The following is a 24,720-nucleotide window of genomic DNA, read 5'->3' as shown; positions in this document are numbered from 1 at the left end:
CGAGTGACGCAAAACAATTGGCTTAAATTAGGATTTTTCAATGCATCATGATTCTAGAATGACCTTTGATTATTCTAATATGAATATATCCTTAAATATAGATCCAATTGACATGAAATTTTCTCCTTCTGAAACTAGAATTCAATAAATTTCATCCAAGTATAAATTAACTTCATAAAATATACTTCTATTAAGATATATAATCTGATAGATTTCGGTCTCTGCCGAACTAAGTTCTCTTTCCCCATTTTTCTGGTATGACCATTGACTCTTCCAAGATCAATACCTCCTTATAAAAAAACAGATAGTGAATTGGTTCAATAGGTAAGAAAATAGATTTATAGATCATTATTTCGATATATAATTCTCCATATAAAGCCTTGTTATTTATAGCATAAAATAGCTCGGAAGTTGAAGCTTTCTGCTGCTGCACGAACTCTTTTGCAATCTGACCTTTGCTACTTCAAATATCTATTTCTCTTTGTAGATAACTCCGATTGAAAAAATTTCATTTTATTTGGATAGTGCTCTTGAATATATTTCCATCAATATATAATATGCAATATAAAAATCTAATTATAGATGTGAAAACGTAAATCAAATAACAGGTATAGGGACTAAAAAAAGAGAAATACGAACCTAAACTGCTAAAGATAAAAAAATAAAAAAAGGATCACATGAACCTGCTTTGATACCATGTTGATTTTATGAAAAAGATAAATACTTCATTGACTTATTATAATCAGAGTCCATGAACCTCTATTTATAATAGAGGAAAGTCGTAAAGACCAATTATAATTAAACTACCTTTGTCCCAATTACACCTAAACTCTAACACTTAAAAGATAAGTCCTAGCATAATTAAATAACCCAATATATAACATGACTAAAACTCCTTTAAACTAAAACTCCTCTGTGAGACTAACTTCCATAATAATTCTGGCTCTGTTCGACTTTTTATTGTGTAAGACTTCTTATGCCACATCATGTGATCATGGTGGGTCTCATATCTTATGGACTTGGGCCCATCTTCCAACACTCTTGGATAAGTGGACCTTCATTAGTCATATGGGCTTGGGCCCATCTTCCAACACTCTTGAATATGTGGGCCTTCCTTGATTATATAGGCTTGGGCCCATCTTCCAACATTAACATACACTCAAACAACTATAAAAAAGGCCCTTGGCTAAGAGGTGGAGCATTAAGTTATCTTTGCTATTATTAGTCCAAACTCTCCTCTCTCTTCTCTTGGAAGTTGAGCTCTAAAATCTCTCATTTTTCTCTCTTCTTCTCTTCTTCTCTTCTTCTTCTCTTTCTTCTTCTTCTTGTTAGGAATTAGACACCCTAATTCCAAACTATAGAGAACAATAATAATAATCGCGAAAGAAGAAAAAACAAGCATGAAGAACAACGATATTTATATAGTTTATGAAACTCTATTTATAGATTTATGAAACTACTGTATTATAATAATACCCCTGAACTTAGGGTTTAGGGTTTAGGGTTTTAACCTTAGAACTTTAACTTAGTTACATCAATTCCATCTCTATGAGATGACCCTTTATTTACTATCTTGCCATCAATGTATGTGGGCCTATGGGTCTTCTCCTTGATATGTGGGCCTTGAGCCCGTCTTCAATCTCTCTTGGATGCATGGGTCTTCCTTGGTCTTATGGGCCTGGGCCCATCTTCTAATACACTTCAATATGTAAGTCTTCATTGGTCGTGTGGGTTTGGACCCTGTCTTCCAACACTCCCCCTCAAGCTGGGGGTGAGGGAACAACATGAATTCTCAGCTTGCTGCAAATGATGTATAAAATATGTCTCGTATAATATGCCTCCATATTCCAACAGTCCCCCTCATAGTGGTGCTCTCGTTCATGAGGCTCAGCTAGTATAATATCAGTGAGAGTAAATCACTTCTAGCCACTAAGACATTGCTATGAAGTGTCCACCTCCACCACCGTGTCCCTCCACAGGACAACGACTCTCAAGTGGTAGAGTAATATATGGTATTAATGGGGGTAGTAACATAAATATAACAATAAGTTCCTTCATCATGGACTTCCAACCATAAAAATTTGATTCCTTTTTTTACAAGGATGAAGTTCCTTCGTCTTGGACTCCCAACCAAAAACAAATTTGATTCTTTTTTTGACAGGGATGAATTTCCTCCGTCATAGACTCCCAACCACAAATAAATTTGATTTTTTTTACGAGGATGACTATAAATAATGGTATGAGGCTACCTCTTCTTCAATAATAATGTCTCATCAATAGAGACACAATAGCAGTAGCTGAAATGGGCTTGGTTTGGGCCCACTTAACACGACCCAAAATAATCCTTGTAATATCTTACCCATGAAATAATCCAATGCACATATGTAGACCAAATACTATGTTGACCAAAGAATAATCTATCAATTCTTCAAAAATAATAATCCAGCTAGAAATTTTTTTACCGGGTCGGGCTGAAATCTTGGGCACAATTATCGAGGCAAAAAATAAGTGAACCAAGTTAGGGTGACCCAGACCCGAGTTGACTCGGCCTGAGTTGGTCTGGGTTGACTCGATCTGGGTGGTTCACTCGGTCGACTGGAAGTCTGGCGCACTGGTCCGAGTTGACTCGGGCGAGTCTGGTTCTGCGCATAACAAGAGCGGGCCCTATTGATTAATTGAGTTTCCTAAGGGGGGGTTAGTCAACAAAGTGAAAATTTGATCTTCATCTTCATCTTATGCTCCTACATGATCTTCATATTCGAAATGGGTGTTAGTGTGGACAAGTTCATCTTCGAAATCTTCGAAATAGGGTGTTAGTGTAAACAAGTTCATCTTCATCTTCATCTTCGAAATTTAAAACCATTGATTTTATTAATTATAAAAATAAGTTAATTAAACCAAGTGTTTGAGTTAACAATATTTTAATTACCACTATTAAATCACTAATACAATAGAGTAAATAAAAAATAAATATGATTAATGGATAAAAAAGTATTATATTAATAACATAAGATAGATTTTTTACATGGTATTAATTAATAATATATTTTGACAAAATTAAATGTAATTAATTAATCAAATGCATACTTTGATTATATTTTATTTACCAGAGACTTAAATATGAAGTTTAATATAGTAATAAAATTGAACAAAAATAATAAATAAATACATATACAACTTTATTAATAACCTAAAAAATGATTATTCTAATAACGAGTTCGTGCCTTTAATATTAAAATCATCTAGTTACAAGTTTAGTACATATAAACGACGCATGTTCAAAAGTAATAAGATACAACCATCATTTATCGTTCCACATGGAAGTCGATATGGCATCTCGAAATTGTGCGGCTCTTGCGGATTCTAATGCACTTTGCCTCCGAAATCATGTTACTTGGCTACCCACATCCTCAAGACCTTCGCAATCGTCGCTGTCTGTATACATTTTACATAAAACTGGACATGACTTCTACATAAAATTAGACATAACCTATACATATATAATACATGTATAAGATTGGGCATAACCTCTTCTTAAAATTGAGCATAATCTATGTATATAATACCTGTATAAAATTCGGCATGACCTCTACTTAAAAATTGGGCATAATCAATATACATAATACCTGCATAAATACTCCATAAACACTCCATAAAATTGTTTATACATTCCATAAACACTCCATGAAATTGTTTATACACTCCATAAAATAGCCTAAACACTCCATACACTGCATAACATTATAAATAAACTCCATACAATAATCAAACACAACAAAATTAAATGAAATATTACTATCAATACAATCATCCAAATAAAAACTATAAATCCATTGTAAATTTACAAACTATAGTTGTCTCTCTTTATGCTAGTTATTCCTCGCCCATTTCCCCCTATGAACTGATCTCCAAATCTTCCCCTTGATTGATCTTTCTCTTGTAGAGGAGGCAACTCCTTCAATATTGCAATTGCTACATCATCCGCATTGCCCTGACCTGCAAGTAAGAACATCCAGAATAAATCCGTGATTATGGTAAAAAAAGGGCCAATTCTTTATTAGTTTACTTTTAACAATCTAAAAATTCTGAATTGGGATATAAATATTGCCCTGATGAGACATTCTCAAGTAGGCCTCCGGACTCAAAAGTCTCCTATTCCAAAAAAATAAGATTGGAAAACAAAATCTTAGAATAGTGGTTGAAACGGCATTGGTCAACAAGTTCTCAACAATATCAAAAGTAGGATATATCAATCACAAGTAGCAGTCAATAAGGCAAATCAAATACAACACTAAATTAATGATAAAAAAAATAGGGTTTAGACTTACCTTATGAAATTTGAGGAAAATCAAAGCCGAAGGGTTAAATTGAAACCACAAAAAAAGAAAATACCATGTGGTAGATATGTATAACACCCGAATCTCCTCACCACATGGCAAAAACATTCCATAACACTTCAAAAATCCTCAACAACATTCTAAAATATTTTAAAATTAATTAATCTATTTTCACTATTGCATATGCACTAAACAATGAGAAAACACACACATCAAGTCCAAATTCACTGAACACCCTTGGTAGAGCCCCATATAACTTCGCAGTCACTACGAACTGTACCTCGTCAGTGATGGGGGTCGGGTTTCGTTGGCTAATGGATGCCCGTGTAGGCGACTCAGCCTAGTTTGAATTGGACTAAAAAAAAACTAATAAAACTTAAACCATAAACCATCAAACCCTAAAGTCAAACCCTATCGCCTACTAAACTCTAAACCCTAAACCCTAATTCCATAACATAGTACCCTAAACCTTAGAAGCTCTAAACCCTAAACCCTACACCATAATTCCAGACCCTAAACCCAAAAAACCCTAGAGCTTAAAAACACAAAACCCCCAAAACCTTAAAAACCCCAAACCATCAAACCCTAAAGCCTATCACCTACTAAACTCTAAACCCTAAACACTAATTCCAGAACTTAATACCTTAAAAGCCCTAAACCCTAAACCTTACACCCTAATTCCATACCCTAAACCCAAAAAACCCTAGAGCTTAAAAACCTTAAACCCCCTAAACCTTAAAAACCCTAATCCCTAAAATACCCTAAATCCTTAACCATAAACCCTAAACCCTAATTACAGGACCCTTAAATACCGAGCACCAAACCCTAAAAATAATCCCTAACACGAATCAAGAATTTAGACCCTAAACCGTAACCCTAAATCCCACAATTATGCACAAATAACCCCCAATTAGGCACTGAAAATAAATTTAAATAAAATAAAACACTAATTTAATGAAAAAAATTAGGGTTTAGGCATACCTTCTGAAATTTGGGGAAAATCGAAGCCGAAGGGTGAAATCGATGCCGAATGGGGAAACCGATGCCTAATCGAAGTAGAAATTAAACAATCGATGCCCAAATATCCAAAATCAAAGAAAATCGAAATGGAAATGGTGAAATCGAACGAAAATGGAAGGTATTTTTGAGGGAAAGGAGAATAGCCAGAGAGAGAAGGGAGTGGGAGGCCGAAAGGGAGAAGAGAGGGAGAAGACAGAGAAGAAAGGGAGGTTGGGAGGGATAAGAGAGAGAGACGCGAGAAAAAGTGAGTTCGAGAGAAGAGAGGGAGTGCGAGAGAGAAGGCAAGGCCGATAGAAGACCGAGAGATGAGGTCGGAGATGAGAGGGAACTGAGACGGTGATTGGAGACGAAAATCCGATCGATTTTATGGCAGCAACGTTGTCGGGGGCGTCGGGAGACGAGAGAGGGAGTGCGGGAGAGAGGAAGAAAAAATGAGAAATGATGATGTGCGAGGGGGGGGGGGGGGGGGGGGGGGGGGGGGGGGGGATGTGAGGAGAGAGAGGGGAAAAAGCTAGCGTCGCCCGTCCTTCAATTCAAAGAAGATCAAACAAGGCCTTCTTCCAGATGATCGAAATTAAACCGTGGAGATGAAGGACTCCTTCATCCCCTACATCGAGATGAAGTTTCATCTGTGCTCCACTAACGACTTCAAGTGGGGTTAGTCAACATGACTTAGGACATGATCTTCATGCGCATTACTCAATTCATATCCTGATGTCGTTGGGGGGGTGGGGGGGTATACCATAGCTGTAATAGTAAGCTCATTCATCATGGTGTCCCAATCCGGGCACCGACATTGGTAGATATTTTTTATGGGGTATCAAGTTCCTCCAACACGGTGTCCCAAAATTTTAAGTTGCTCCGTCATGGAATCCCGACCATTGATATTTTTTATATTTTTGTCGAGCTATTAAGCTCCTCCGTCTTAGAATCCCAACCGTTGATATTTTTGATATTTTTGATGGGGTATTAAGTTCCTCCATCATGGAATTCCAACCGTTGATATTTTTTACGAGGTATTAAGTTCCTCTGTCATGGAATCCCAACCATTGATATTTTTTACAGGGTATTAAGTTTCTTCGTCATGGAATCCCAACCATTGATATTTTTAACGGGGTATTAAGTTCCTCCGTCATAAAATCCCAACCGTTGATATTTTTGACAGGGTATTAAGTAAATGATGGTATGAGAAAGGATACCGACGCCACCTCTTCTTCAATAATAATGTCTCATCCAAAGAGACATAATAGTTGTAGTTGAATACAACACGACCATCTTCCAACACATATAATAAATTTTTTAAAATAACCCATGAAATAATCCGATATAAAAATTTCTCCTTGGATGCACAAGCTTCATTTGTGCTCCCCCTTTCTTTAATATTTTGGTCACATAAAACTTATCCACAACATATGGAATAAAATACTTCTTCCTTGTACTTCTTCTACTTCTCCCCCCTCAAGTTAGGAGGTAATGGGAGTGATCCCAGCCTGAACCAAATATCATCGATGTAGCAATAAGCCCAAATAACAGAGATGTATAAATAAGTCCTCAAACCAAGGAGAAGTGAGATATTTTCTTGATACAGCAACTTAAAAAATTCCCATGCGAATATATCTTTAAATATAGATTAGATTGACATGAAATTTTCTCCTTCAGAAACTAGACTTAAATAGCTTTAATCCAATTATAACTTCTTCATAAAATGTAATTAAAAAAATATAAATAATCTTATAGATTTCGGTTTTTGTCATCTAGCCAAACTAAGTACTATTTCTCCTTTTGCCAACGTGACCATTGACTCTTCCAAGATCGATATCTCCTTATAAAAAACTCGGATCAAGAATTGGTTGAATAGGTAAGAAAATAGACTTACAAATATTTCTTTTTATATATAATTATCCATATAAAGTCTTGTTCTTGATAACATAAAATACCTCAAAAGTTGAAACTTTCTACTCTTGCTCGAACCTCTTTTGTAATTTGACCTTCGCTGCTTCAAATATCAATTTCTCTTTGTAGATAACTCCGATTGAAAAAAATATTTTTTTCGTAGAAATTAGACTCGAATATATTTTTGTAAATATATAATTTACAATATGAAAATCTCATTATAGAGGTTTAAATACAAATAAAACTAATGGGCATAGGGACTGAAAAGAAAACAATTACGAACCTAGACTTAGGGTGTAAGGTTTAGAGAAAAGGATCTCATTATCTCTGTGGGTTGACCACGTCAACTGACATAACCTCCTCTGATACCACGTTGAATTTATGAAAAAGAGAAATACTTCATTGACTTATTATATTAAGAGTACATGAACCTCTATTTATAATAGAGGAAAGTAGTAGAGTCCAATTACAATAAAACTACCTTTGTCCCAATTATACCCAAACTCTACCACTTAAAGATAAGTCCTAGCATAATTAAATAACTCAATATAGATAAAACACGAACATAACTCAAACTAAAAATCTTCTAGGATGTGGTCATAAGATAAAGATGCCTTTGTGAGTCCTTCTAGATCTTCCAACCAGCTTGTGGTTATCTTTGTGAGTCCTTATTGATCTTCCAACCAACTTGTGGTTATCTTTGTGAGTCCTTCTAATCTTCCAACTTATGTGATAAGGATGCCAGCTCATGGATCCTACATCTTATGAGCTTGGGCCCATCTTCCAATACTCTTAGATATGTGGACCTTCCTTGGTCGTGTGGGCTGGAGCCCATATTCCAACAAATGTTGACTATACGCCATGGAGATTAGGAGATGGCCTTTCTATATCCAACTAATAACAACTGGAGAGTCCCCCTGTCAACAATCACAAGTTGCAAAACTTTCTTCTCCTATAGAGAACCTTACAGTCTTGTTGCCTTTGTCCAAAAGAATCTAAATGAAATATACTTCATTGATGATTGTTTGTGTGGAATCTCTTCAAGAAATGTTTTGCGAGCATTAAGGATTAATTTTATGCAATAGGACTACTGGGTGGTCATTTTCTCTCCGTGCCACTTTTGAAAGATGTTTCCTTCTTGTTCCCTGTAATCCAAACTATGAGTTCGAAGAATGGAAAATGAGGAGTTAAATGTAAACAAAATAAGATGTGTATTGGATTCCTTCATTAGCTCCATGCTAAAAGAAAAGCTAGCTTTTGTGGCTAAGTAGTGAAGCAGGCCTGGAAGACTATTAAATTTTAGCTTAGCTTAAATGCTTAACTACTCCATCACCAGAAGAATGAAATAGAAGCTTAACGAGCAATACACTATCACATGTATATGTCAGTAACCCCTAGATGATGTTTCCTTAAAAAAAAAACATTTTGCACCAACGATTTCATTACTTCCATATAAGTCTATAGATCACCTCGTCTATGAGGAATGTATTAAAGTTATCTCTTAGATTCTTTTCTATCCTAAGTCTTTTGCTCCACTTAAGTTCAGTTTGTCGTACTATTTTGGTATGCTCGTCGCGGTACCTAGAAGTTTCTCCAACTTCTAACTTTTCTTTTCTTTCATAAAAAAACACATTTAAAAAAAACCAACATCGTTGGATTCGTGAATAATATTTTGAAAATTTTCATGTTAATCTGAATGGTCTACTAAAAACCAATATGCATTGTTGTTATCTGTAAATCTAATGAAATTTGTTTCGTAAGTTTTAGGACTCAACTTCGTCATCTTTTTAAGTTAATTTTTAACTCCATCCTTTAAAATATTAATGATTAGGTCTTCTTCCCCACTACAACTCATATTGTAATTTTTGACTTCCTTTTATGGAATACGGTTAAGTATTTTCTATGCTAAAGTAATGCTTCTCCCCACATAATGTTGGAAAGACTAGAACTAGACTACTTGGAATTAAAAATCATATCTATTTTTTTTTTTGTTTTTTACTTTTATCAACTCCATTGGACTGCGGAGAATAAGGAGCCCTAGTTTCATGAATGATACCATGTTCCTCACATAATTTTCAAATTCTATGGATCTGTATTCTTCTCCTCTATCTGACCTCAGTCTTATAATTTTTTATTTTAAAATTTTTTTCTACTTCAAATTTAGTCTTGATCAAATACACATAGAAATATTTTAACATATCATCTATAAAGGTAATAGAATATTTTTTTCCTCTTCTGATCAAAATACCACTCATCTCACAGATGTCATCGTGTATGAGCTCTAGTAAGTTAGAGACTCTACTCTTTGACTTAAATGGTTTCTAGGTTGTTTTGATTTGGAAATATCTCACATTTATTTTTGGGCATTAAATCTAAGTCCATCATTCTTTTTAGAGGGTTCATATTTATTTGTCAAAGCCTATTGTGGCATGAGTAAAAAAAATATCTAACATGACATAAGATAAAATGTTATTCTCATTAAAACACTTAGCAAAATACATTTAATTTGAATTATTTATCAAAACAATAAAATTTCCCTATAAAAAACCAACACTTGGTAATTACAACTTTATTTGATTCAAATAATAATTTGTAGCCTAGTTGACTTAGAAGGAAGCATGTAGCAAGATTCTTTTGTATGTCTGGCACGTACTTTACATTATGGAGAACAAGAGAATTTCCAAATGTAAACGTCAACTCTATTTCTTCTTCCTTGATCACTTAAGCAACAAGAGATTAGCTCATTATCACACTTTTCCTTTTGACCTTCTGGTAGGAAGAAAAAAAGTAAATATCATAATAAACATGGACTGTTACTCCTGTGTCAATCCACCAATTGGTTGAATTAAAGGTTAGATTTATCTCTAAGTTAATCATACGTTACCCGTCCCCGATTCCAACTGAGTTAGTCTCAATTATCATGTTTACTTGAGGAGTCATATTATCACCTTACCCTGTGTCTTTCCCTTTGCCATGTCTATACTATTTGGCAAAGTAACCTAGTTTTCCACAGACATAACATATCATCTTATTTTGTTCCTTTTTAGTTTTCTATTTAGGCTTACCAAAGGATTTCTCAGGTTTCTTCTTTATGAAGTTAGCCTTCCTGAATTCTCTCAAATTCTCTTTTTACTAAATTCTGAACCATGCAAGTTTTTCTTTGTTGTTTATATGTTTTGCTTCAATCTAAATTGAAAACAACACTTCGTTTAACGAGGGAAGTTTTGTTTTATGCTTCGTATGCTTCATATGCTTCATATGAATCTTAAAGTTTAACCACGATAGAGAAAGCTTTTTAATGAAGGCAGATTGTATTCCATCATCTATTGGAATACCTTGGCAATAATCTTAGCAACAATGTTTTGAATTTCTTGTGTTTGATTGATCATCAAATTACCAAATGCAACTTGTAGGTAAAATATTCTCCTCCAGAAAAAAATTAGTTTAGACTCAATTTCTTGTGTGTAGTTTGTCTCTAACGTTTTCCATAAACCTCTCACAATTTTAGTATCAGAATATAGATCATACAAACTATTACTTAAAGCACAAAGGATCAACCATGACACAAATAATCATCCTTTTTCATATTTTTGTTTAGCTTCTAATCTCCCAGGTTTATGGTCGACGTAGTTACATATGGGAGGTTCATTTACTATCACATAAAACAACTCTAAGGTTTTTAACCAATATTCCATTCTTTTATGTGACATAAAAAATATTTTCTATCAAATGGTTTGAGTTTCAGTGTTTTAATCGATGAGTTCTCGTATTTCTTATTCTAATATTTTAGAAGTCTTAATATCTTTAAAAAATGTAGGAAATAATAAACTCAAAGACCTTAAATAACACTTTATTAAATCGATATTCATTCTACTGTTGTAGATGCATACCTTTTGTTGAATAGCTTCGCTAATCACATAAATCATTAAACAAATTGAATAATACCTCAATAAGATTTGAGGCATGTATTCACTGTCTTCAAAAGAGATTCACATCCTACAGTACAACAGATTTGTAGTGAAAAACGTTTTTCTTCTCTTTCAAAAGAACTTTTTAGAAAAATTTATTGTTTCTCACACGCACTCAAAATATGTAGAACCATTGAGGCACATAACCCTATTTAGCCACTTTGCGTTTAACAATGTGGGACTAAAGTTCTTTAAGGAAAAAGGCATGCCCACTCCTTCACAAATTAAGAAGAAAAAACAAGGCTCAACACCACCTATGTGTCATGGAGAGTGCCATCTTGTTCTAAAAGTGGTCACGAGAAGGATGACGAGACTTTTGTTTGTAGGTGCGCCCGACATGATTTTGAGCCCAGAAAGCGCATGGCTGCATCTTTACTTAAAAAAAAATAGAGCTTCCCACTGAGTCCTACTGAATTAACAATGGAAATAATAAACAACATAATCGACAGAATTGATCAACTTAGATGTGTTGGGATGGCGATAATTCAGAACCCAAAATTAGCTTGATCCATCTGTAATGCGAAGGCACTCATCTGACTCGTTTGTGCTGAGAAGAATTCCAGCAGCAGCAACGGTTGAGGCGGCGAGGAAATCCCAATACACTGCACAGATGGCAGGAGTGAAGAGAAACCATCCATCGAATAGAAATTCGTCTGCTCCATGTTCGCCGAAATCCCACTAAACCCATTACTGTAATTTGGAGGAAGGGACGGCAGGACTTCATCGGAGACGACGTCAATAGATTTGCGGAAATTGTGGGATGGCACAGGAAACTTCATGCTCGCGTCGACGTCGAATAGATTTTGATTGTTGTCCAGAAGGTAACAGAAACTCATCAAAGATTCTTTAGAGAACTCATCAAGACTGGAATCCGTAGAAGGGGATTCCGAGTTTGCATTGTCTCTCTTCAGCCGACCAAGCTCACCCTCCAGTTCCTTTTTCTTGCTGTTCAAGAAATCAAGAAGATCTACCTTCCGTTGTTCTCTATCCACGTTGCTCCGTCGTCGATATTCGGATATGATCTCCTGAACCCTCGACGCCTCCGGTGCCACGTCTCAGCATCGATTTTCTTGCTGCTTTGGGGGCCGGAACATATCACGCATACATCGATCCCACAGAGTTTTGATAACTCCTTACTCTTCTTCATCAACCCCTTCCGCCTGTTGAGGAAGGTCCTCATCCACGACCTCTCGTCGGAGATTAAGGACCAAGCAACTCTGCCTCGGCTACGACCCATGAGAGAGCACGAAGAAACTAAGGGAAAGATCAATGGAAGGGAATTTTCCGTTACTGAAGAGAGGAGAGTCTGAGGTGGTTAGAGGAGGCCAAATTATGTTCAAATATTAGTGATAAAAACATTTCTTTTTTTAAAAAAGGAATTGCCAATGACCAATTTTTTTGCCACGCTCTTGTTGCCCGGAGGAAGCCCTTCTGCGATACTATCAAATGTTGGGTACGGGTTAGTTCATAATGAAGTAAAAATAAAATAAAAAATTAAATTGAAACTTCAACTCATGTTTGGTTGTTAGTCCGGCCAGTGGCTGGAAAACAGATTCCAATGTCCGTTTTTTTAAATGAAGAAAAAAATGAATAACCTTTAATGATTCTAATTCATTATATAAATTAATATACTAATTATGTGTGATTAGAATAAATTATATAAATTTAATAAAAAAATTAAAAAATAACGTAAGGGAATATAATAAATAAACCTAATGGTTTAATTAATTATAACAATTGGATAATTAAACCAATTAATGATTATAATTTATTATAAATTAAAAAAATAATTCGTGTGACATGAATAAATTATATAAAATTAATAAAAAATTAAAAAATAACATAAGGGAATATAATAAATAAACCTAATGGTTTAATTAATTATAGCAATTGGATAATTAACCAATTAATGATTACAATTCATTATAATTAATATACTAATTACGTGTGACTAGAATAAAATTATATAAAATTAATAAAAATTAAAAAATAACATAAGGGAATATAATAAATAAACCTAATTTTTTAATTAATTATAAAAATTGCATAATTAAACCAATTAATGATTACAGTTTATTATAAATTAATAAACTAATTATGTGTGACTAGAATAAATTATTTAAAGTACATAAAACAGTTAAAAATAACATAAATGAATATAATTAATAAATAAATTATTTTGTAATAACATAATATATAGTATAAAAATACTTAATAAATATAATTAAAACATGTGACAAAAAGGTATAAAATGACAACAACGAATATAATTAGAGTAAATTATTTTAACAACGAGTTTGTGCGTTTAACATCATCAACTTACTAGTATAATAGATACGAACGACAACATACATATTCAAATGCAATAAAGTACAACCAATAATAATCACTCCACATGCTAGTTACTATGGCATCTCGAAATTGTGTAGCTCTAGTGGATTCTAATGCACGACGCCTCCACATTGTTGTTGATAGGTTGCCTTCGTCCCCAAGATCATCACTATCATCGCTATCATCGCTATCTTCATCCAAATTTTCACCTGCTAATCGGACCTCATCACATCCTCCACCTACCTCATCATCGGAATCATCATCTTCCAATTCAAACATATCATTGTAATCTTCTTTACGTATATAATTGTGTAATATACAACAAGTTATTACAATTTTCATCTGGATCTTATAAGAAAACGAAGGAGCAACTTTCAACATTTGGAATCGAGCTTTTAAAGCACCAAAAGTTCGTTCAATAGTATTCCTCAAAGATGAGTGCCTTCGGTTGAATAGCTCTTTATCATTTCTAGGAAGGTTGTCTCCAAATTCTTGTAGATGATAACGAGTTCCTCAATATGGAGCCAAAAATCCTGTCATATTTGCATAACCAGCATTGACTAGATAATATTTACCTACAATACAAAATATTTTCCACATAAGATAATTGAAGATAAAATAAAAAAAATACTACATAACAATATATTATTTACCTTCAGGTACAAAGATTTTATTTCGGCGAGTCAATGCGTCCTTCAATACACTAGAATCAACTGCTGATCCCTCCCATCCAACAAGTACATAAGTGAATTGCATATCAAATGTACATGCTGCCATCACATTTTGTGAGAGATAGCCCTTTCTGTTCCAGAACCTTTGTTGTTCTTCAAGTGGGATGTTTGCTTTGATATGAGTTCCATCAATAGCCCCAATACAATCCTAATTATATCATTTCAATTAATACAAGTAACTCTAAATATTAATCTAAAATTATTCATTAGATGCCAAGTGATGTTACCTTAAAATACGGATTAAACATTGGATTGTTTAAAATCTTCTAGTGAGTCTGTTTTGAAGGTCGTTTGATGTAATCAAGCCAAAGTTTGATAATAACATTCAACACCTTATTGAAATACCTACTTATAGTTCAGTTTGATCTATCAAACATCTCTGCTGTGACACTATACGCTTGTACTTAACCAACAGTTAAGAGGAAATATGCAAGTTGTTCTTCCATTGAGATGGTCTTTGTAGGTGATAAAAATCCTTTACTATAAAGTATCTCTGCCATTTTTTTAAACACAATTTGATTCATCCAGTAAACTTTTCAAAATTTAACAGGTGATTTCGCTAATGCTTTTTGCGAATAAATCGAACCACCAATCCCACGAGGATGTAATGCACGTCTATACCTATTGTTGAGATAGTATCTTCCCATCATGTATATAAGACATGTCAATAAAATCATTCTTGTATTCCTATTTTTGTCTTCCATGGAAACCTGCAAATACAATCACCACAACCACAATGACGACTACAACAATAATTCCTATTTCTTCATAAATGTCATAAACACAAAAACATACCCTTATCTTCAATCATAACCTATTTTCAATCACACCTATATAAAACCATCTCCAATCACACACCCACAATATTCATCTACACAATAAGAACACAACAATCATGAAAACCCAAATCTTAACCATAATAAGATTCATAATCTATCAATGATATGTCTTAAAAAGTCATAATTAAAAAAACATAATTAAACTTCAAAAAAATTATCCCAAAATACGTAGTGTACTTAAAACTATTGGCTACATTTCACCAGCACAGTATTTAAGCTAATTAAGTCCCTCTTCCACTGGCAGCTTCGTAAACATGTCCTTCTTCATTGGTGTATCTAACAATAGAGGAGCGCGAAACTTCATCTCTACCGATAGGTCAGGGATTTCTGTGAGGGCTTCATACCAATTCTCTTCGGCTGTTTTATCATCTTTAGGTTGTAAAGATTGCAATAGGGTGGTAATTCTTGTCATTGTATCAATGAACATAATACTATCATCGGTGGCCATTTGCGGTCTCTTTCTACGATGACTTGAAGTTGACGGGTTAGTACTTGGAGACTGATCAGGTGCCGACTCAGTTTTGTAAAGAATAGTGAAGGAATATCTCTACCTAAATCGACATCCTCGAGCATGTCCAAGCGCTCATTTTCTTCCTCATGTTGGACATCATTGAACATGTCTTTGTCATTAAGACTTGCTCTCCCCATGGCTATTGAGTTTCCCACTACCAAAGCCAATTTGTCATAAAGAGGGCAGCCTTGTTGTCTATACTTTTCAGCTTCTTTATGCTCCTACAAGGATAAAACATCATTTAGATGACTTGGAATAGAGTTCTAGTAATGCGAAAAAGATACAAAATATTTTACAGTCAATCATAATTTATTGACTTGGATATAGTCTTGCCATACAGAATGACATGCAGTGACTCGATGTGTGGTTGCATCCCAACCGAACCCACTAGTGTTGAGACAACTTGTTACTGCTTGGTAAGTTTTCTTCCATGATCTTGTTCGATTCTTGAGCTGCTCAACAGTTTTTTTATTAGTTGCGTCTTCATTGAACCTATTGACACAGTCCAAATATACTTCATGCTTCCAAACCCCATTGGGCATCCTGTTTCCCATATTGACTTGCTCAACCAAGAGATCGAGCATTTTGTTGTCATCATCGAAGGTACAAATGTCATATGATCGAGGAGTTTGTTGTCTTCTTCCAGCCATTTATAATCTAAATCCAAGATGGTCCTCATGGAAATTTTTTTTATCAGACAACCATTACCCATCGTAGTAACTAGGGACATAGAAACACAACCAACAAATAACAAAATACCATGTGGTGGATATTTATAACACCAAAATCTCCTCACCACATGCCAAAAGCATTCCATAGCACTTCAAACATATTCAACAACATTCTAAAACATTTCAAAATTATCTAAATAATTTAATTGCAGATGACTATAACAATGCAAAAACAAACTCATGAAGTCCAAATTCACCGAACACCCCTGGTAGAGCCCCATATGACTTCGCAGTCACTACGAACCGTACATAGTCATTGATGGGGGTCGGGTTTCGTTGGCTAATAGACGCCCGTGTAGGCGACTCAGCCTTGTTTGAATTGGAGCATGTGGTGGATATTTATAACTCCAAAATCTCCTCACCACATGGCAAAAATATTCCATAGCACTGCAAACATATGCAACAACATTCTAAAACATTTCAAAAAAATTTTACCTAATTTCATTGTAGATGACTAGAACAATGCAAAAACAAACTCATAAAGTCCAAATTCACCGAACACCCATGGTAGAGCCCCATATGACTTCGCAGTCACTACAAACCGTATATCGTCATTGATGGGGGTCGGGTTTCGTTGGCTAATGGACGCCCGTGTAGGCGACTCAGCCTTGTTTGAATTGGACCATGTGGTGGAGATTTATAACTCCAAAATCTCCTCACCACATGGCAAAAATATTCCATAGCACTCCAAACATATTCAACAACATTCTAAAATATTTCAAAATTAATCGAACTAATTTCATTGTAGATTACTAGAACAATGCAAAAACTACTCATCAAGTCCAAATTCACTGAACACCCTTGGTAGTGCCCCATATGACTTCGCAGGCACTACGAACCGTACATCATCAACCTTATTTGAACTCGACTAAACCCCCTAAATCCTACACTCTAATCGAGAAACCTACAAACTAAAATAAACCCTAAACACTAAACCCTAGTCCTTAAAACCCCTAGCCCCAAACCCTAAACGCTAGTCCTTAAAACTCCTAAAAGTCCTAAACCCTAAACCCTAAACCCTAGACCCTAAAACCCCTAAAAGCCCCAAACCATAAACCCTAGACCTTAAAACCCCTAAAAGCCCCAAACACTAAACCCTAAGAACTTAAAACACTATCACCCCAAAAACTGAGAACCCTATGTTTTTTTTTATAAAAAAACATAAACCCTAATTCCAGACCTAAAGACTAAACCCTGGACCTTAAATCCCTAAAAGTGTCAAACCCCAACTCTAATCCCGAAATTAAACCCTATCAACACGAATTTGAACCCTAAATCCCATAAAGCCTAACCCTAAATCCCACAATTAGGCCACAATCAAGATAAATTACGCACAAAAATTAAAATTCACTCAAATACAACACTAAATTAGTTGAAAAAAAAATTAGGGTTTCGGCTTACCTTCTGAAATTTGGGGAAAATCACCGCTGAATGGGGAAATGTAAGCCCAATGGAAGAAATTGACGCCTAACTGTCGAAAATCGAAGAAGATTGAAGGAAATCGAAGGATATCGAAACTGGAATAGGTTAAATCAAAGGAAATTGGGGGAGGAGGAAAGAGAAGAGCGAGAATGAGAAGGGAGAGGGAGGCCGAGAGTGAGAAGAGATGGAGGCCTAGAGGGAAAAGAGAGAGAGAGACGAGAGAGGGAGAAGGAAGAGAAAGGCCGAGAGAGAGAGCCGAGAGAGGGAGATGGGGCGAAAACGAGAGATAACAAGAGAAAGTAGAGGGAACAGAGAAACCAGAGGGAGCAGAGAACGAAGACGTGAGCCAGCAGAGGGAGCAGAGGGAGTAGAGAGAGCGAAAACAAGAGAAGAAGGTCGGGCGAAAAAATTCGTCAGGAGACGAAGGCCGAGCCAGAGGAGAGGACAAGAGGAAATGAGAGGGATTTTTCGTTTCAGGGAGGGGGGGGGGGGGGGGGGGGGGGGGGGGGAAGTGACGCCGTCGCTCGTGGTAAGTGAATGATTTAAAAAAAAAGGGTGGAATCAATTTTCCGTCGTTTTTGCTTGAAGAGATGAAACGTGTTATCTCGCTTCAATTCAAATCATTTTGCAATAATGCCTTATTTGTGATGACCTAGGTAATGCGGGGAAAATTCATTCCACTTCATTGTGGACTAACCCCCCCTTAGTGGCAACACTAGCACTAGCAATTCACGTTCAAGTGATCAAGCTCGGGTTCGTGTCTCAAGTTTATGTCCAAAATGCATTGCTCCATGTTTATGCGGTTTGTGGAACAATTGATTTCTCTCACAAAGTGTTTGATGATATTATTGATAAGAATTCAATATTTGGTGGCTAATCCCAGATGGGGCTTTGTCCGGAAGCACTTCAAATGTTTGGGAGAATGAGATATTCTGGTGGCTATAGTCTCTTCTCACACAGGTAATATTGAGCTTGGTCGAATTCTGCATCTTTACATTGAAACTACTGGGGTGAGAACTGATTTATTTGTCAAGAATGCCTTCTTGAACATGTTTGCCCAGTGTGGGTATTTGGCCAGAGCAAAAATGCTATCTGATAAGACGCCTGATAAAAATGTTGTCACTTGGTCGTCAATGTTTAGTGCATGTGCCAATCATGGCCTCTTTGATCTTGCTCGTCAACTTTTTGATTAAATGGCAGAGAGAAATTCTGTTTCCTGGAATTCCATGATTTCTTTTTATGCCCAACATGGTCTTTGTCGAAAAGCTCTAGATCTATATGCCCAGATGCAACTTTCAACAGAGTAGCCTGATGAAGTAACACTAGTAAATGTCCTTGCAGCTTGTAGCCAAATTGGTGACTTGGTAATGGGTAAGAAAGTTCACCCTTACATATTTTCCAACATGATATCTCCTAGTATAACACTATATAGTTCTGTACACGAAATGTGGATTCTTCACCATTGCTTTGGATCTCTTCAACCAGATTCCAATAAACAATGTGGTACTGTGGAATGTGATGACTGGGGCCTTTGCGATGCATGGTCTGGCCCAAAATGCTATTGATCTCTTTAAAATGATGAAAGACACAGGTCTTTGTCTTGATGGGGTTACCTTTATTGGTATTCTTACTGCCTGCAGTCATGGGAGCTTGTTGCACAAGGGCCGGTATTACTTCGAGGCAATGAGCCCTGTTTATGGTGTTCCACATGAAATTGAACACTATGCTTGTATGATTGATTTCCTAGGTTGAGTGGGGCATTTACAAGAAGCTGTTCTTGTGATCGGGACTATGCCAATGAAGCCAGATGCAGTTGTATCGGGTGCCTTACTTGGTGCTTGTAGGATTCATGGCAATATGGAGATCACTGTTCAAATTTTGAAACAATTGCTAGAGTTAGAACCATATAATGGAGGGCTTTTTGTACTTGTGTCGAATATATTTTGTGACATGAAGAGGTGGAAAGATGTGAAGAGAGTCATCATTTTGATGAAGGAGAAGGGAATTAGAAAAGCAAATGCACTTATTTTGATTGAAATTGATGGCAACATTCATGAGTGTCTGGTTGAAGATATAAGAACTGAGCTCTCAAGCAGTATTTACTCCATGCTGGATGGACTAACTCATCATATGTGGTCTGTTGGATACTTCCTGAGCCCTACCAGAGCATTTTTGAATGCTGAAGAGTGAGAAAGCTTTGGTGTAAATGCAGATATTTATAATTAAATGTATGCCGGGCTTTGGGGATCAATGCGTGAAGTATCTCGATTAATTTTTTTATTGCAACCAATGTGCCTGTAATCAAGAGTTGGTAGATTTCTGATGTGTGAAATCGGATCTGAAGAGATTACAGAACTTTCAAGCTTTCTGCAGCTGTTGTACGACAGTTTCACTACTTGCCAGGGGGTAGACTATCCAATGTGGAGCCTCACACCCCTTGGCACCTACCCAGTGTCACATACCACGACCCAATAACGGCCAACTCCCTGTTAGATACAGCTTAGGATGCCAGTCTACCATGGAAGTTCTGGCTCCACTAAAAGTTTTACACTTCCTAAGGGCAGCAGGAGGCTGGAAAGCTCTTACCTGTAATGTTGCATAGAAGAGGTCAAATCATCGTCAAAAACCTTTGCAAGCTTTATGAAAAAGTAGAGGAGCCACTAGACCACATTCTTCTTGACTGCTCACTAAGCTCCTGGGTTCAGGGAGCAATTCTCCATGTGTTTAGTGTCCAAATGTGCTTTCTGGAATCCTTCTCCAAATTCTTATCATAATGTTGTACTGGTTTGAAAAAGTGTAAAATTGAGGGATATAGGAATAATAGAGAGGGAGAAGAAGGGAGAGAGAGAGATGATAGAAAGAGAGTTCAGAAAAGACTCCTTCGGGGTTGAAGTAGCAGCAGCAGTTAAAAGCAGTCCCATTGTATAAGTGGCTGAAAGGAACAAGAGAACATTCAGCCGCACCTCTGATTCAAAATTGGCCAAATCATTGAAAATCATCATCCACTCTGCTCTCTTATGGATCATTTCACTTCAGAGACTATCGTTCCCAAGCTTCATGATCAGAAGACACTGGAAGGCCATTCTGACTTTCAAAGGACAGCCACCCAATTTAACATACCATGGCAACTCTCTTATGGATCATTTCACTTCAGAGACTATCGTTCCCAAGCTTCATGATCAGAAGACACTGGAAGACCATTCTGACTTTCAAAGAACAGCCATCCAATTTAACATACCATGGCAAGAAAGGCTTCTACTTGGTCAGTGAAAGCTGAATTGCTTAGGCTCCTCCTTATGCAACCAAGGACTTGGGATGATTCGGTGGAGCCATCGGGGACTTAGTACCACATTTCTTGTTCTCTCAGGTTCAATCGGTGAATGTGATTCTACAGAAGCTGACATTAGAGCCTCCATACGAATTAAGCTCGATGCTGGGAATCTCAGAAACAAATAGTCGTAATGGGAGACCTTGCTAATGTTATTTCCTAGATGGCCAAAGACTTGGCACCCTTTTAATTTCTAGTTTCCTCTCCTAGCAGCTCCTTGTTGTTGGATCAATTGTTGTGTTTATTTTACACCCACTGATATATAATCAAAGTAAAAGAGGATCAAGGGAAGAGAAAAAGAAGGAGAGTTGTGGAGAGAAAGTTTTTGAAGAGAAAAAGAAGAGTGACGAATTTGGAGAAGGAGAAAGAGGCTAAAGAATTAGGGTTGTGGACTTAGTCCAAACCCTCCCCCTTAATTTGTATTTATAGATATCAAAAGTATTAATATTACAAAATACCCTTCCCCCTAGTAAAAGTGAATAAGAGACAAAAATACAATGTAATTACATCAATGTCACCCTAATTACATCAATCTTCCAACACTCCCCCTTAAGCTGGGAGGTAATGGCAGTGATACCAACTTGAACCAAATATCATAGATGTAGTAATAAGTTTTTCCATCACGATGTCCCAACACCGGGCACTGACTCTCAAATGGTAGAAATGGGTGTTAAAATATAAGTCAAAACCAACCTTAAAGGATTTTGACCAAATACAGTGATAATGATCACTAAAGTGGGTGATGTCTGTCATTCATAAGATGGCGATAAAAGACCCAAGGGTACCAATAAAAAAGTTTCAAAGGATTTAAAACACCCATATAAATAAAAGGACCAACCAAAGCAACGCTCCAAAAGGGTTGGCCAAAGGGGTAAATGAGAGTCAAATAAAGGATTGTAAGAGAAATGCTACCAAATAATAAAAGGGTAATGAGGAATCAATAAAAAGATAATGTCAAGAAGTTGGGGTCGTTATGTATTTTATTTTTCTAATAAATTCAAATTCTTCATCATATAAATTATTGCCAATAATAGTCAACGAATAATGAACTCAAGGCAAGCAACCGAGGAGTTCTTCTTTAATAATAATGTCTCAATCAAAGAAAAACAATAGCAGCTGCGGGAATGGGCCAATGCCCAAATAACACATACCAAACATGTTGTTATATAGCAGCGGATAACTGGTAAATTGTAAAGTCCTTAAGAGTAATAAGGACACATGAGATGATCTATATGAAGTCCATCCTTGAATAAGGAAGATGTGCACCAAATAATAAGTTGTAATCGAGTAATAAGTTGCCAATAAATTGAATCAAACGTTGTTAATTTTCTTAAAAAGAATTAGTGAATTGAGTGTTGCTTGTTCTGAGAGTAGCTGCAAGGTCTTCTAAAAAATAGAGAAGAGTAAATAAAATAGTAATGGATATTGCTTCCACGTTTACTGCATTAATGATTAATTCAAACACCAAATCGAGAGCTAGCCATATTAAACCAACTAATTAACAGCCAATAACATAAGTGCCCAATTATAGCTTCAATGGATTTCACTGAGTGATAGGTTGAGTGAGGCTGCTCACTTCATATGGGGATAAGTACACCGAGTATTGCTCCAACATGTTATTAATATGATGCAAGGGTTTCTCATAACCAGAGAAACATACGTTTTCAATCTCATCCTAGATCAGAATCTCCTTACATAGATACTTCTGTAATTTGCAGCATGAAATCAAGTAACTATTTTTTTGGGAAGTTGTCATAATTCAGAAAAGGAACGTTTCTTCACTTTGACAAATAAATCAAGGAAAGTTTCTGAAAATAAGATGGTCTTCTAAAGATTCTTTCCAGATATTGTTAGTTAATGGAACAAACTTTCAAGAGTAAATCTTGAGATACTTTCCAGATATTGTTGATCAATAACAACAACAACTCAAAAGCAAAAAAATTGGCTTAAATTCGAATCTTCGCATGCAACAGGATATCAACATGAACTTTGATTCTTTCAATGCGAATATCTCCTTAAATATAGATCTAGTTGACATGAAATTTTATCCTTATGAAACTAGACTTAGATACCTTTCATCCAAGTATAACTTCTCTTCATAAGATATAATTTCTTTGAGATAAATAATCTAATATGTTTTGGACTCCATAATTTGGCCGAACTGAGTACTCTTTCTTCTTTGGCCAGCATGACCATTAACTCATCCGAGATCGATATCTCCATCCAAAAAAATTCAGAATGAGAATTGGTTGAATAGGTAATAAAATAGACTTATAGATATCTCTTTTGTTATATAATTCTCCATATAAAGTCTAGTTCTTGATGGTATAAAATGGCTCAAAATTTGAAGCTTTCTACTGCCCCACGAAACTTTTTGTGCTTGACCTTTGCTACTTTAGATGTTGAAATTATAATTCCTCTTCTTGCTTGTTCTTTTTATTTTTCTTCTTCTTCCTCCCCTTCTTCTCCATCTTCTTTTCCTTTTCCATCTAAATCTTTTCACACTTTGATACCATGTTAAAACTTAAGATTCCATTGTTAGGAATTAGACGCCCTAATTCCAAACTAATGAGAACAATAATAATAATCGCATAAGAAGGAAAAAAAAACACTGAGAAAAAAAAACAACAAGATTTATACAGGTTCACCTTAAGGTGAGACTACGTCTTGTCTTCCACCGCTGCAGTAATCCACTATACAGATGAAATAATTTACAAGTGAAATCGCACACACTAGCAAGTGTTTTCTCTAACCTATCTCGGGTTGCAACTCCAGCTCCCTCTCGGTGATGATAATCATAAAACCCAAAGAGAAACACCCCCCCCCCCCCCCCCCCCCCCCCCCCCACACACACACACACACACACACACACACAACAACAACTTTACAAAGGTGAAATTCCACATACCGACTCAGTGTTCTAATTAGGCTCCACAACTTAGCATCTATGATATATAATCATGGTAGAAGAGGATTAAGGGGTAAGAAGAAGAAGGAGAGTTGTGGAGAGAAGGTTTAGGAGGAGAAGAAGAAGAGTGACGAATTTGTATAAGGAGAAAGAGGTTAGAAAATTATGGCTGTGGACTTAGCCTAAACTCTCCCCCTTAAGTTGTATTTATAGATATCAAAAGTGTTATTCACAAGAATACCCTTCACCCTACTAAGAGTGAATAAGAGACAGAAGACGTAAACTAATTACATCAATGTTACCCTAATTACGTCATATCTTCCAACACTCACCAATGTAAATCAAATAATGATAGGTTATTTTGCTCTTTGGAGGTTTTAGCATGGCAAACTTGGGCTTTCTTACTATTTGGCCATTTAGAACCACCCTTTGTTGATTTTGAGCTCTTTCAAAAATTTGTGAGGAATGCCTAGAGTTTCCTTGGGATTTTTTCTCAAAGAGTTTCTCCTAGCCTTGTCAAAGTCTTGGATCAGAGACGTGACAAGTTTATAACTTAGGTTAAAGGTCTTATCATACACAAGACAAAGAAATATTTTAGTACCCTTCTCTTGGCTTTGGAAACTGGTAGTCCTGTTAAATTACTTAAAATCTCAATTATGCAACTTGTTTGCATTTCTCATATTGGGTTATGCCGAATTCAA

General features: G+C 35.9%; 1 pseudogene; it reads left to right on the top strand.

Annotated features, from left to right (window-relative positions):
- Positions 1-16,148: 16,148 nt before the first annotated feature.
- LOC137952647 (pentatricopeptide repeat-containing protein At2g22410, mitochondrial-like) lies at positions 16,149-19,973 on the top strand (annotated as a pseudogene).
- The last annotated feature ends 4,747 nt before the right edge of the window (positions 19,974-24,720 follow it).

This window comes from Aristolochia californica, unplaced genomic scaffold (assembly GCF_029961685.1).
Source record: "Aristolochia californica isolate CCGP_79_NKW_82.1479 unplaced genomic scaffold, dmAriCali1.0.hap1 SCAF_16, whole genome shotgun sequence".
NCBI classification, from domain to species: Eukaryota; Viridiplantae; Streptophyta; class Magnoliopsida; order Piperales; family Aristolochiaceae; genus Aristolochia; species Aristolochia californica.
Note: the sequence above shows the minus strand (reverse complement) of the source record. Positions and strands in the feature narration are given on the sequence as shown.